We start from the raw sequence: 15,761 nt of genomic DNA, 5'->3' as shown, positions 1-15,761 counted from the left end.
AAAAGAGCAGTGCAAGAGTGAAGGTGAATGGAATATTAACTGAAGAGATAAAATTAGAAGCTGGTACGAGACAAGGATGTCCCTGTCCCCAACATTATTTTTATTGGCTATGGAAATATTGACAAAATGATAGAAAAGATGAAGAATTAGAAGGATATAAGGGTATAAGATAAATTTGTATGGATGATACTTTAATTATTTTGAAAATGTAGAGAAAGATTTGAAAAGATATATAAGCATTTGATAGAATTTGAAGAAATGACAGGATTGAAAGTAAATTGGTCAAAGTCAGAATTATTGATGGATAGTAATGGTAATGAGTCTGAGAATATGCAAGAGCAATTTGGGATAAGGATTAAAACACATTGAAATATTTGGGTATAGTGCTTTCACTTAAGGTTAAAGAATTGAAAAACTTAATTATGATGTGGTGATTAACGAAATTGAGAAGAAGATAGATAAATATAAAATTTTAAAGTTGTCTTGGTTTGGTAGAATTGCAATGTGTAAGATGATGTTGCTGCCCAAGTTCAACTTTTTATTCGAGATGCTACCACTAAATTTGACAGAGAAAGATATTGAAGGATATCAGAAAAAACTGGATAAATTTTGCAATGGTGGCAAAAGACCCAGATTAGTGAAGAAAATGTGGTATCAAAATCAAAAGGAAGGTGGATTAGGAATCCCCAAATTATTTAATTATTACTGTGCGTATGGTATCCGGATAGTGGTAAAAATACTTAAAGGTGAAGATAATTATTGGAGAGATTTAGAGTTAAGGGATATAGAGAAATTTGGATCAAGGTGGTTTTAGATAAAGCAAATTTAAAATGTGTAAGTAGAAGTTATTGGTTAAAGGATTAAGTAAAAATGTGGAACAAATTTGTTAAAATTTTAATTCGGATATAATCTTTTGGGGAGACAACTGAATTTGGCCAATTAAAATAATATAAAACGTAATGAAGTGATTAAAGAGGAAAATATAGAAATTATTAGAGATTGGATAAAAGTTATGGGAAATGAAAGGAGGAATAAAGAAATTATTGAAAAATTAGGGTTAAGTTGGTTTGAAAAATACAGATAGAAAATGGACAAAAAAACTAAAGGAAAATTATTCAATAAATAGATGTGAAACTGAATTTGAATATTTAGTATCTCGGATTATGAAAGATGAAATTGGGCTAAAGGGACTCGTTAGTAGGGTTTATAAGATTATAAATTCTGATGAAAAATTACAAAGAGTGATGAGGACAAATTGGGAAAAAGATCTTAATATTGAAATACCAGAATCAGATTGGAATGTGAATTGGAAGAGTAGAATTATGAGAACTTTATCTATAAGGATTAAAGAGCACAATTATAAAGTTGTTTGAAATGGTATTTGACTTCAGTAAGATGGTCACAAATGGATAAAAAAACTAGTAAAAAATGTTGGAGATGTGAGATGGAATTGGGGACTTATGAACATATGTGGTATAATTGTGATAAGGTTAAAAAGTTTTGGCAACAATTGGAGAAAATGATATTTGAAATGATGGGGAAAGTAATAACATTGAGAGTGGAAACTATATTATTGTTGGTAATTAAGGAAATAGAATTAACAAAATATGAAAAAGAATTGATTAGAATTATGATTATAATAGGTAGAATTATAATAGCTAGATATTGGAAACTAGATGTGATTTTTAGAATAGAAGAGTGGAATTCTGAAATGTGGAAATTAGCTTTAAATGATAAAATGACATGTGATATTAAAATTAGAAGTGGTGTGTATAAAGAAGATATTTTCTGGAAGACTTGGAAACCATTTGTGGACTTTGCGCTTGGAACATTGGACGCTTCAGTACCTGTACCTCGAGAACGTGGATTTTGGCAATCATGAGGATATATCCGAAGACCCAAATCTTCCTTTTATGTATAGCACAAGGGTGTAATAATGTATTTTTTTTGTTTGTTTGTTGTAAAAAAAGTAATAAAAATTTAAAAAAATAAAAAAAAAAAATAAATATTCAAAAACTTTTATGTATTATTTAGTCCAAAACCATACTATGTCAGAAATGCAATCAATAATGCTGAAAATATTACTGATTTTCATGAGACTTGCTCAGAACTTATTCTGGTCATATTTCACTGGAAATTATATCTTTAAAAAGCATTTCACATTAAATAATGTAGTTCTACCTATTCTAATATTAAGAATCTGTCTTTTTATGCAGCAAAGTAATCAACTGGAGACTTGAACTATTGAGAATTGATCCCAGATCTTCCAGAATTCCAGAACATTGATATATAAAGTAGATTTGTGCTATTGTGCAATTTCCATTTGGAAAATCAGAATTACTCCTTAGTTCTGTAACCATTCAGCTTTCAAGGTGATTTAAAGGTTTTGGAAGAATAACAAATACATTAATACTTTTAAAATTAATTATCCAAAGTATATTTAAAACACATTCTTTAGCTTTAAAGTATTAAATAAAAGTAGATTTTTTTAAAATAATAAGAACATATTTCATTCTCTTTTTTGGGGAATTTGTATGCAAAACATAAAACATATCACACACACACCCAAAAAAACCAATTGAGTCAAGTAAGGATAATCTAATGCAGATCTTGGAAGTAATACTTCCCAAGTTTTAATCTCAGATAGATGGTTTATAAACGTGGCAGGAACTTGGTAATTATTAGAGAGTGGGTCCCACTGGATATAACGATATGTCGAATGCACAGAACTGAACTGTCAATCCCTTTCTTTTTAAAAATATGTTTAAACATTCAAATCAATAGAATTTTAAAGTTTAGACATGGACTACATTGAGTTAAATGTATATAATGAAAGATTAACCAAAACCTTAATTCCATTAATTGCAATATTCTTCAGTTCTAAAATATACAATAATACTCCATTAACAAAATCTTAATTTTACAAAATAAAGTAGAACATGAAATATATCCTTTTCAAAAACATATATGGGATCTATCTATTCAATGAACTATTTAAGAATAATGCTGTAATAATGTCTGGAAATAATATCTTTAAAAAGCATTTCACATTAAATAATGTAGTTCTACCTATTCTAATATTAAGAATCTGTCTTTTATGCAGCAAAGTAATCAACTGGAGACTTGAACTATTGAGAATTGATCCCAGATCTTCCAGAATTCCAGAACATTGATATATAAAGTAGATTTGTGCTATTGTGCAATTTCCATTTGGAAAATCAGAATTACTCCTTAGTTCTGTAACCATTCAGCTTTCAAGGTGATTTAAAGGTTTTGGAAGAATAACAAATACATTAATACTTTTAAAATTAATTATCCAAAGTATATTTAAAACACATTCTTTAGCTTTAAAGTATTAAATAAAAGTAGATTTTTTTAAAATAATAAGAACATATTTCATCCTCTTTTTTGGGGAATTTGTATGCAAAACATAAAACATATCACACACACCAAAAACCAATTGAGTCAAGTAAGGATAATCTAATGCAGATCTTGGAAGTAATACTTCCCAAGTTTTAATCTCAGATAGATGGTTTATAAACGTGGCAGGAACTTGGTAATTATTAGAGAGTGGGTCCCACTGGATATAACGATATGTCGAATGCACAGAACTGAACTGTCAATCCCTTTCTTTTTAAAAATATGTTTAAACATTCAAATCAATAGAATTTTAAAGTTTAGACATGGACTACATTGAGTTAAATGTATATAATGAAAGATTAACCAAAACCTTAATTCCATTAATTGCAATATTCTTCAGTTCTAAAATATACAATAATACTCCATTAACAAAATCTTAATTTTACAAAATAAAGTAGAACATGAAATATATCCTTTTCAAAAACATATATGGGATCTATCTATTCAATGAACTATTTAAGAATAATGCTGTAATAATGTCTGGAAATAATACAGTTAAGCAAGTTTTTAGCATTTTTAATCCAAATAAAACAAATCAATTTTCATACTATATAAATTTAGAAAATTGTCTATTTTAATGCTTTGTTTTAAAATTATATTCACTACTGTTTTAAGAAACTTAATTTTCATACATGAGGACACATCTATCATGTTTCAAAAATTAAACAGGATTAAAATAATTCAAGGACTGATTGACAAGATATTTTATACATGTGCTACAGAAAAATTATAAATTATTTCTTTTTTATGACTTGAAAACAGTCTCAAAAATATACATATTTACTGACCATTAAAATCCATTTAGTTCACTGAAACTTACGGTACTTCCTGCCAAATAGTTATAGATTCCACCTTAAATATTCAAATCCATAGTTAAAATTACAATTAATCTGATTTTTATCTATTGTTACTTAAACCAATAATTATTGTGGCACTTTTCTTTTAGATATAGCAATTACAGATACAACCAGTAAAAACATTCATCATCAAGTGATTAATTCTGCCACCATCTGAACACGAGAGAAGTAACTTTTTCTGTACTACAATTTTTATCCAGAAATAATATAAAAAGAACACTGATTTCACACCTGTGTTATAAAAGGTTAATTCCCAAACTTCTGGTAGGCAATAGTAGAAATCCCATCTTCAACACTGCTTGTTCCTTTTCAAGCACACAGTGGTTTCTTCCAATTGCATGTTCTGGTCTTTCCCACTGACAGTTAATAAGTGAAAGAAGAATGTAAGCCAGGAGAGGAGAAAATATAAAAATGTTTTTTTTAAATAAAATATTCTGATGTATTGCTTCACAGAAGATATTGGGATGCATCTTAGAAGGGGCTCTTTTAATAATATTATTTTATTATTGTAATTGTCATTTTATGATAATTAATAAGGAACTATCATTCCTGGTTTCCACTTTGACTTTTTAATCCATTTAAATATCATAGTTTTTAGCCTTTAAAATTTAATATCTGCAGTGTTATAAAGATAGAAAAAGAAAATGTATGTTTTTATGCCAAATTTTAAAGCATCCACCCAATTTTAAAAACAAATAAATCAATAACTTTTTATCATACAAACTAATAGCATTCTTTTCTATATAGAATGTTTTCATTTTTAGAATCCTTTTTGCCTCACCTCCCATTTTGAAATTTTATACATACAAAATTCAGATACCATATGTATTATCCTACATGTACAAAAAAACACTGTGATAGCTTCTTTTTAAAAAATGTTGTTTCCCAAGTCACTTATGAGCAAATTTAATGTATCATCTTTTTTAAAAAATCCCAAGCGACTTTAATATCATTCTAAGTTTGAATACCAGGAACTTCTGTTTTTTTCCTCTATCCCAAGATGGTTTTCTTTTCCGAAGCTCAAGCCGAGAAAATAGACAAAAGAAGCCGATTCACTGAACCTTGCCAAGTCTTGCCTTTTTTCCCCTCTTTTCTTCAGCTTACACTACTCGTCGCTCCCAGCATGGCAACCTTCCCAAGCAGTCTTGGCGGAGCTCCAGTCTGTGCTAACCTATCAGAAGTCCTTGTTTCTAATCGAAGTCCTTTGAAAATCAATATATTATGCATATACTGTACACAATAATCATTGCATAGTATACCAACCATGATATCTGAAAGACAACCTGGCTGAATGAATGGGTGCTGCTGCCAGGATATGGTTTCTGACCAACTCTACTGGTAGTCAGAAACCATATCCTGGCAACAACTTCCATTCTCCTGCCAAATTCCAGTACAGATTTCATAGATTTTATATTGTAGGATAGTAACTTTTTTTTTTTCTTTACTCAGTAAGCCTGGACAATTATAAGTAGCACTCAGCAATAAGAAATTTTCCTAGAAATGTCAGCAGAGAAGCTTTTCACATAGGAGGATCTTCCTATAGCATAAACAACTCAAAACACTTTATTAAGATTTTCTTGACACTGGCTGATGGGATGGGATAGAATAGGATAGGACAACCTTTATTCTCATGTTTTTTCTATGAACACACTGGCACATATTAAAAAATGACAATCTGATGCCTGTTCTCAAAAGAAAATAAGCTGAAATGTTGAAAATCCACCAAGCGAACAGCACTATCCAGGACAGAAGGCTTTATCCAAGTTTCTGTTGCAATGATGACACAGCAGATTCTCACTTGCCAGTTTGTTAGTAACTCTACCTTCATGTGCTCCATTTTAGGCTCTAAGGAGCACATTAGCAAACAAAATAGATGGTAATGACACTCTATATGGATTACCCTTTAGCCTAGTTGTTAGCCCTCCATGTTTGCCTCTTTCCTCTTTCGATCATATCGCCTCCTCCTCAGAAGACGCTCAGCACTAGAGATTTCCCTGCTGCAAAGGCTGCTGCTCCTGCTGCCTCTGCCACCGACAACTCTGAAACTGCTCTGCCAAACTTTCAGAGATTGCAATCGATTTCATACCCTCCACACAACCCACCGACACTTCTGCTGCTTCAACCGAAGCAGTCCGAAGCAACACAGACTCTCCAGAATAACTTTATCAATAGTTCCTCTCTTGCTAAACATCACCAAATTCAATACAGACTGACAGTCATAACAATTTTGTAATACAATTCCGCTTTCTTGTCACAATTCCCAAAGAATCACTCAAACCGGATGGCACTTTCACCTCCAAAACCCCAACACTCTTGAGAACTGAAGCAGCTACAGTCAAGCAAGAAGCCGCCATTTTAGAAAAGCACATAAGCCATGAAAATTCAGATTTTAATTTAAACTAACAACAATCTTAAATTCAAATTATATTCAAGCATTTTTCAAAATGAAGCCAATTTACCATATCAGCTATCTGGTTAGGTTTTTATAACCAAAATAAAACACTTACATTATGATTTAAGGCTACACAAAATATTTAACTGTTTATTCATGTAAATTACTATAAATTATGAATTATTGTTTATTAAATGCATCATAGTTACCTACTCCAAAAATATAGAATTAAAACAGTTAAACATAAAACAAGACAGCCTGGACTTTTAAAAATCATAAAAATAAAAAGATGACAGGTGCGCCACAGACACATTAACCCAGGAGCAAAGCCAGGTCTTAAGGGCCTTCCAGAATAACAGGTGATTTGTTATATATATCTCTGGGAGGATATGCTAAAGGGCAGGGTATGCTACAGATATGGCATATTTCATGGTCCCATAATATATCATGAATTCATGGTCCCATAATATATCATGAATTGAGGGGACCTGAAGCATACCCATTCTGCCCAAACATAGCAGACAGGTAGAAACAGTTGAAAATACGCACTATCTCAAATAACCAACCCCTATGCTATTATATAGTAATATTTAATATCATGTTATAATAATGTGAGAATAATGTAATGCATGAATATAACCATAGTGTTTTATTCAATACAAGTAGTCCTCAACTTACAACCACAATTGGGACCAGAATTTTAGTTGTTGAGTGAAATGGTCAATAAGCAAGTTGTTAAGCAAACAAAGGGAAAGAGAAGTTTACAAGGAAATGAAATCTGGGTCTTCACAATCCTCACTTTCTTTCTTCAGTCCAGTGGAGGAGTTCATTTCCCCTTGCCACTTACTCACAAGTTACTTCTTATTTACAAAGGACCATAGCAGCATAGCCTAGGTTGTCTGCTCAGACCCCTAGCATCTGCTCTGATTGGGCAGGTTTCTGTGGAGACAGAGGAAAGCCTGACCATACTGCATCTAGGGAAGTAGAGAGCACCACAGTATTCATAGTATTCTCCCAAGATTATTCCTCCTGCTGTACCCTTTCCAATCAATAATGAAGCACTCTAGATGACTCAATACTGATGGAAGTCCAGGATCTATCTGACCTCATGTTTCTTCAAGTTGTCTATCAACGTTGATGGAGATGATGCAGCACTGTTATGTGCCTGGTGTGTTGGCACATTTAGGACCAAAAAGGGAAGTGAATGATAGGATGGACCAAACAGATGAGTGGAGTTGGGCTTATACGGACAAATTTGATCTGTGCTCCACAGATTTCATATGACTCAGATTAGATTGATTACAAAATCATAGGGCAGGTAGAGGCACCCAGAACTCCAAAAAATGTCCATATCTGTCATCTTTCATTTTCATAAAATAACTTAACTGTTGACAAACAACTTTTATGAACAATCCATTGCTGCAAATCAGGCACCGATTTCTTTCTTCTTTCAGCATTAAATGTTAATTCTTTAAACTATCCTCCATGTCAAGAAATCCACAGGTTTTTTTTTTTAATAAAGTTTTATTTTAACATTCATATCCAATAACATATTTAATGTACCATCATATACAATTAATCGGACCTGCCCAGTCACCACCCCCTTCCTTTAACTCTCTTCCCTTCTCTACCTTCTTCTACTTTCCATGACCCTCCTCCCCTTCTCTTATCTACATCCTCTCCTCCTTCCTCCCTACTCCTTTCTTCTCCCTCTTCTATCCCTCTTCCTTCCTTTCCTCTTCCTCCTCTTCTCTTTCCTACCTCCTTTTCTCTTCTACTTCCTTCCTTCCCATCATTCTGAAATGGTAGCCAGGCAGCTCCGATCTTACATTGATTATACATCTTCAATCACCTCTGTACATTAACCATCAATCCATTTTCTACCTCATCCCCCCTCCCCCCCCCTTCCCCCCACCCATGGGAGTTCCCAGAACCGAATACAAGGCATAAAAATAACACACAAAAATTAAAAAATAACACAAATCATAATCCATAGTCACTCTTTAAAACCTCGACTCCCCGATCTCAGAAATTTCTAATTGAGTTCATATTTGTTCTTCATTAAAGTACATAGTTTTAATATCCAACATTCATCAATCAGTAACAAAACAACGTTCCATCTTCCAATATTCACCAAGGATTCTTCTGAAATGTCTTTCTTCCTTAAGCAGTCTCTCAAGAATAGTTCATATTTCCAACTTAATTTCTTAAATTTTACTGTCCAACCTCCAAAGATAAACAATAATCCATCTTTTCATATCTTTGGTATCATTTACATACATCAAATCAGATTACAAATATTATTATTAATCCTATATTATCTCCACAATATATCAATTGTAATAATTAAAATCTTCACTTTACCTTACTTATATCAAATAACATTATTAAAATTACACCTATAACTTATCCAAAATATATCAGTTATAACAATTAAATTCTAGTTAACCATATAACAACATTACATCCATCTCTCAAATATAATATTTAATCCAAATTAAATTTTACTATCTATCCTCCAAAATTAAACAATATTCCATCTTCCTATTCCTTTATACCTCAAATATATCAAATAGTACCCCTAAAATTACACATTTATATCCAAAATAAATCATTTACAAAAATTAACCATAATCATATATAATAAAATTAAACATTCTCACTCCCCTTATCTTCTATCTTACACATTTTCCACCATCTATTCACCATTCAACTTAACATCTATCGATAAAGGGTTCCCATTCTTTAATATATTAGTGTAGAAATCTCGTGCTTTAAGAAAATACTTTCTTCCTTTATAATTCACTGTTAAGCCAGCTGGAATCTCCCATCTAAAATATATCTGATGTTTCTTAAGCTCATCCACTAAAAAGGCAAATTCTTTTCTCTTTCTTAACATTTTAGGAGGAATTTCCTTCATCATTATTATATCTTGTCCTAGTATTTGAAATTTATTTTTATAAAATGCTTGCAAAATTCCATACCTAATCTTCTTATTTGTAAAATAAATAACCACATCTCTCGGTAAACACTTCTGCCTTGCCAACCAAGAATTAACACGATAAATTTTTTCAATATTAACTTCAAAATCTTCTGGTTCCACTCCATCTATCTGAGCAAAGGCCTGAATAAAAATCTCTTTCAAATTTTCTTCCTTACATTCTTTTAATCCTCTCACCCTTATAGCATATTCCATTAATTTATATTGTAATATAACCCTTTCTTCATCTGCCCTATCTACCTTAACCTGAATATCATCTATTTTATTTTCTAAATTCAAATTAATTTGAACTTCATCTATTTTCCTTTGCAAAACATATATGGGATCTATCTATTCAATGAACCATTTAAGAATAATGCTGTAATAATGTCTGGAAATAATACAGTTAAGCAAGTTTTAGCATTTTAATCCAAATAAAACAAATCAATTTTCATACTATATAAATTTAGAAAATTGTCTATTTTAATGCTTTGTTTTAAAATTATATTCACTACTGTTTTAAGAAACTTAATTTTCATACATGAGGACACATCTATCATGTTTCAAAATTAAAACTCAAATACAGGTTTTGCATGGGGTCTGAGGACTACATCAAAGGCATTTGAGGTCACATACTAGGCTCAGGCTGCAAACTGCATTCCTAATTTTGTAAATTTTGTAATTTATCCTAAAGGTTATATATTCCAAAAATTAAGGAGAAAATGACTAATAATTGTATCCAGATAGTACATTAACAAAGCTAGCAATGATACTTTCTATTAGAATAAATTATTCCTCTTTTATGTTCTGAAAATAGTTTTTAAATATACATGTTTATTGAGAGTTAAGTCCCATTCAGTACAGCTTGCTTCCTGACAAACTTAGATAGATTATTAGAGCTTAAATATTCAAAAACTTTTATGTATTATTTAGTCCAAAACCATACTATGTCAGAAATGCAATCAATAATGCTGAAAATATTACTGATTTCCATGAGACTTGCTCAGAACTTATTCTGGTCATATTTCACTGGAAATTATATCTTTAAAAAGCATTTCACATTAAATAATGTAGTTCTACCTATTCTAATATTAAGAATCTGTCTTTTTATGCAGCAAAGTAATCAACTGGAGACTTGAACTATTGAGAATTGATCCCAGATCTTCCAGAATTCCAGAACATTGATATATAAAGTAGATTTGTGCTATTGTGCAATTTCCATTTGGAAAATCAGAATTACTCCTTAGTTCTGTAACCATTCAGCTTTCAAGGTGATTTAAAGGTTTTGGAAGAATAACAAATACATTAATACTTTTAAAATTAATTATCCAAAGTATATTTAAAACACATTCTTTAGCTTTAAAGTATTAAATAAAAGTAGATTTTTTTAAAATAATAAGAACATATTTCATTCTCTTTTTTGGGGAATTTGTATGCAAAACATAAAACATATCACACACACCCAAAAACCAATTGAGTCAAGTAAGGATAATCTAATACAGATCTTGGAAGTAATACTTCCCAAGTTTTAATCTCAGATAGATGGTTTATAAACGTGGCAGGAACTTGGTAATTATTAGAGAGTGGGTCCCACTGGATATAACGATATGTCGAATGCACAGAACTGAACTGTCAATCCCTTTCTTTTTAAAAATATGTTTAAACATTCAAATCAATAGAATTTTAAAGTTTAGACATGGACTACATTGAGTTAAATGTATATAATGAAAGATTAACCAAAACCTTAATTCCATTAATTGTAATATTCTTCAGTTCTAAAATATACAATAATACTCCATTAACAAAATCTTAATTTTACAAAATAAAGTAGAACATGAAATATCTCCTTTTCAAAAACATATATGGGATCTATCTATTCAATGAACCATTTAAGAATAATGCTGTAATAATGTCTGGAAATAATACAGTTAAGCAAGTTTTTAGCATTTTTAATCCAAATAAAACAAATCAATTTTCATACTATATAAATTTAGAAAATTGTCTATTTTAATGCTTTGTTTTAAAATTATATTCACTACTGTTTTAAGAAACTTAATTTTCATACATGAGGACACATCTATCATGTTTCAAAAATTAAACAGGATTAAAATAATTCAAGGACTGATTGACAAGATATTTTATACATGTGCTACAGAAAAATTATAAATTATTTCTTTTTTATGACTTGAAAACAGTCTCAAAAATATACATATTTACTGACCATTAAAATCCATTTAGTTCACTGAAACTTACGGTACTTCCTGCCAAATAGTTATAGATTCCACCTTAAATATTCAAATCCATAGTTAAAATTACAATTAATCTGATTTTTATCTATTGTTACTTAAACCAATAATTATTGTGGCACTTTTCTTCTAGATATAGCAATTACAGATACAACCAGTAAAAACATTCATCATCAAGTGATTAATTCTGCCCCCATCTGAACACGAGAGAAGTAACTTTTTCTGTACTACAATTTTTATCCAGAAATAATATAAAAAGAACACTGATTTCACACCTGTGTTATAAAAGGTTAATCCCCAAACTTCTGGTGGGCAATAGTAGAAATCCCATCTTCAACACTGCTTGTTCCTTTTCAAGCACACAGTGGTTTCTTCCAATTGCATGTTCTGGTCTTTCCCACTGACAGTTAATAAGTGAAAGAAGAATGTAAGCCAGGAGAGGAGAAAATATAAAAAAGAAATGTTTTTTTTAAATAAAATATTCTGATGTATTGCTTCACAGAAGATATTGGGATGCATCTTAGAAGGGGCTCTTTTAATAATATTATTTTATTATTGTAATTGTCATTTTATGATAATTAATAAGGAACTATCATTCCTGGTTTCCACTTTGACTTTTTAATCCATTTAAATATCATAGTTTTTAGCCTTTAAAATTTAATATCTGCAGTGTTATAAAGATAGAAAAAGAAAATGTATGTTTTTATGCCAAATTTTAAAGCATCCACCCAATTTTAAAAACAAATAAATCAATAACTTTTTATCATACAAACTAATAGCATTCTTTTCTATATAGAATGTTTTCATTTTTAGAATCCTTTTTGCCCCACCTCCCATTTTGAAATTTTATACATACAAAATTCAGATACCATATGTATTATCCTACATGTACAAAAAAACAGTGATAGCTTCTTTTTAAAAAACGTTTCCCAAGTCACTTATGAGCAAATTTAATGTATCATCTTTTTAAAAAAATCCCAAGCGACTTTAATATCATTCTAAGTTTGAATACCAGGAACTTCTGTTTTTTTCCTCTATCCCAAGATGGTTTTCTTTTCCGAAGCTCAAGCCGAGAAAATAGACAAAAGAAGCCGATTCACTGAACCTTGCCAAGTCTTGCCTTTTTTCCCCTCTTTTTTTCAGCTTACGCTACTCGTCGCTCCCAGCATGGCAACCTTCCCAAGCAGTCTTGGCGGAGCTCCAGTCTGTGCTAACCTATCAGAAGTCCTTGTTTCTAATCGAAGTCCTTTGAAAATCAATATATTATGCATATACTGTACACAATAATCATTGCATAGTATACCAACCATGATATCTGAAAGACAACCTGGCTGAATGAATGGGTGCTGCTGCCAGGATATGGTTTCTGACCAACTCTACTGGTAGTCAGAAACCATATCCTGGCAACAACTTCCATTCTCCTGCCAAATTCCAGTACAGATTTCATAGATTTTATATTGTAGGATAGTAACTTTTTTTTTCTTTACTCAGTAAGCGTGGACAATTATAAGTAGCACTCAGCAATAAGAAATTTTCCTAGAAATGTCAGCAGAGAAGCTTTTCACATAGGAGGATCTTCCTATAGCATAAACAACTCAAAACACTTTATTAAGATTTTCTTGACACTGGCTGATGGGATGGGATAGAATAGGATAGGACAACCTTTATTCTCATGTTTTTTCTATGAAAACACTGGCACATATTAAAAAATGACAATCTGATGCCTGTTCTCAAAAGAAAATAAGCTGAAATGTTGAAAATCCACCAAGCGAACAGCACTATCCAGGACAGAAGGCTTTATCCAAGTTTCTGTTGCAATGATGACACAGCAGTTTCTCACTTGCCAGTTTGTTAGTAACTCTACCTTCATGTGCTCCATTTTAGGCTCTAAGGAGCACATTAGCAAACAAAATAGATGGTAATGACACTCTATATGGATTACCCTTTAGCCTAGTTGTTAGCCCTCCATGTTTGCCTCGTTTCCTCTTTCGATCATATCGCCGCCTCCTCAGAAGACGCTCAGCACTAGAGATTTCCCTGCTGCAAAGGCTGCTGCTGCTGCTGCCTCTGCCACCTACAACTCTGAAACTGCTCTGCCAAACTTTCAGAGATTGCAATCGATTTCATACCCTCCACACAACCCACCGACACTTCTGCTGCTTCAACCGAAGCAGTCCGAAGCAACACAGACTCTCCAGAATAACTTTATCAATAGTTCCTCTCTTGCTAAACATCACCAAATTCAATACAGACTGACAGTCATAACAATTTTGTAATACAATTCCGCTTTCTTGTCACAATTCCCAAAGAATCACTCAAACCGGATGGCACTTTCATCTCCAAAACCCCAACACTCTTGAGAACTGAAGCAGCTACAGTCAAGCAAGAAGCCACCATTTTAGAAAAGCACATAAACCATGAAAATTCAGATTTTAATTTAAACTAACAACAATCTTAAATTCAAATTATATTCAAGCATTTTTCAAAATGAAGCCAATTTACCGTATCAGCTATCTGGTTAGGTTTTTATAACCAAAATAAAACACTTACATTATGATTTAAGGCTACACAAAATATTTAACTGTTTATTCATGTAAATTACTATAAATTATGAATTATTGTTTATTATTTGCAGATCCCTCGCATCCTGGACATAAACTGTTTCAACTCCTACCCTCAAAACGACGCTATAGAGCACTGCACACCAGAACAACTAGACACAAGAACCGTTTTTTCCCGAAGGCCATCACTCTGCTAAACAAATAATTCCATCAACACTGTCAGACTATTTACTGAATCTACACTACTATTAATCGTTTCATAGTTCCCATCACCAATCTCTTTCCACTTATGACTGTATGACTATAACTTGTTGCTGGCAATCCTTATGATTTATATTGATATATTGATCATCAATTGTGTTGTAAATGTTGTACCTTGATGAACGTATCTTTTCTTTTATGTACACTGAGAGCATATGCACCAAGACAAATTCCTTGTGTGTCCAATCATACTTGGCCAATAAAAAATTCTATTCTATTCTATTAAATGCATCATAGTTACCTACTCCAAAAATATAGAATTAAAACAGTTAAACATAAAACAAGACAGCCTGGACTTTTAAAAATCATAAAAATAAAAAGATGACAGGTGCGCCACAGACACATTAACCCAGGAGCAAAGCCAGGTCTTAAGGGCCTTCCAGAATAACAGGTGATTTGTTATATATATCTCTGGGAGGATATGCTAAAGGGCAGGGTATGCTACAGATATGGCATATTTCATGGTCCCATAATATATCATGAATTGAGGGGACCTGAAGCGTACCCATTCTGCCCAAACATAGCAGACAGGTAGAAACAGTTGAAGATAGGCACTACCTCAAATAACCAACCCCTATGCTATTATATAGTAATATTTAATATCATGTTATAATAATGTGAGAATAATGTAATGCATGAATATAACCATAGTGTTTTATTCAATACAAGTAGTCCTCAACTTACAACCACAATTGGGACCAGAATTTTGGTTGTTGAGTGAAATGGTCAATAAGCAAGTTGCTAAGCAAACAAAGGGAAAGAGAAGTTTACAAGGAAATGAAATCTGGGTCTTCACAATCCTCACTTTCTTTCTTCAGTCCAGTGGAGGAGTTCATTTCCCCTTGCCACTTACTCACAAGCTTATTTACAAAGGACCATAGCAAAGGACCATACCAAAGGACCATACCAAAGGACCATAGCAGCATAGCCTAGGTTGTCTGCTCAGACCCCTAGCATCTGCTCTGATTGGGCAGGTCTCTGTGGAGACAGAGGAAAGCCTGACCATACTGCATCTAGGGAAGTAGAGAGCCCCACAGTATTCAT

General features: G+C 32.0%; 1 protein-coding gene and 1 long non-coding RNA gene across 2 annotated transcripts in view; one reads left to right on the top strand and one right to left on the bottom strand.

Annotated features, from left to right (window-relative positions):
- The window catches only part of LOC131189031 (uncharacterized), a 33,265-nt gene extending 18,528 nt beyond the window's left edge, over window positions 1–14,737 (top strand). Inside the window, exon 3 of the long non-coding RNA XR_009152883.1 lies at window positions 14,531–14,737. This is a non-coding gene — a long non-coding RNA (uncharacterized LOC131189031). The remainder of the gene's footprint in view (window positions 1–14,530) is intronic.
- The window catches only part of MSRA (methionine sulfoxide reductase A), a 229,097-nt gene that overhangs the window by 205,542 nt on the left and 7,794 nt on the right, over window positions 1–15,761 (bottom strand). The gene's annotated exons all lie outside the window — the stretch shown is intronic.

The sequence above is a fragment of the Ahaetulla prasina genome, chromosome 1, assembly GCF_028640845.1.
Source record: "Ahaetulla prasina isolate Xishuangbanna chromosome 1, ASM2864084v1, whole genome shotgun sequence".
NCBI lineage: Eukaryota > Metazoa > Chordata > Lepidosauria > Squamata > Colubridae > Ahaetulla > Ahaetulla prasina.
This window is presented reverse-complemented; position numbering and strand designations above follow the sequence as displayed.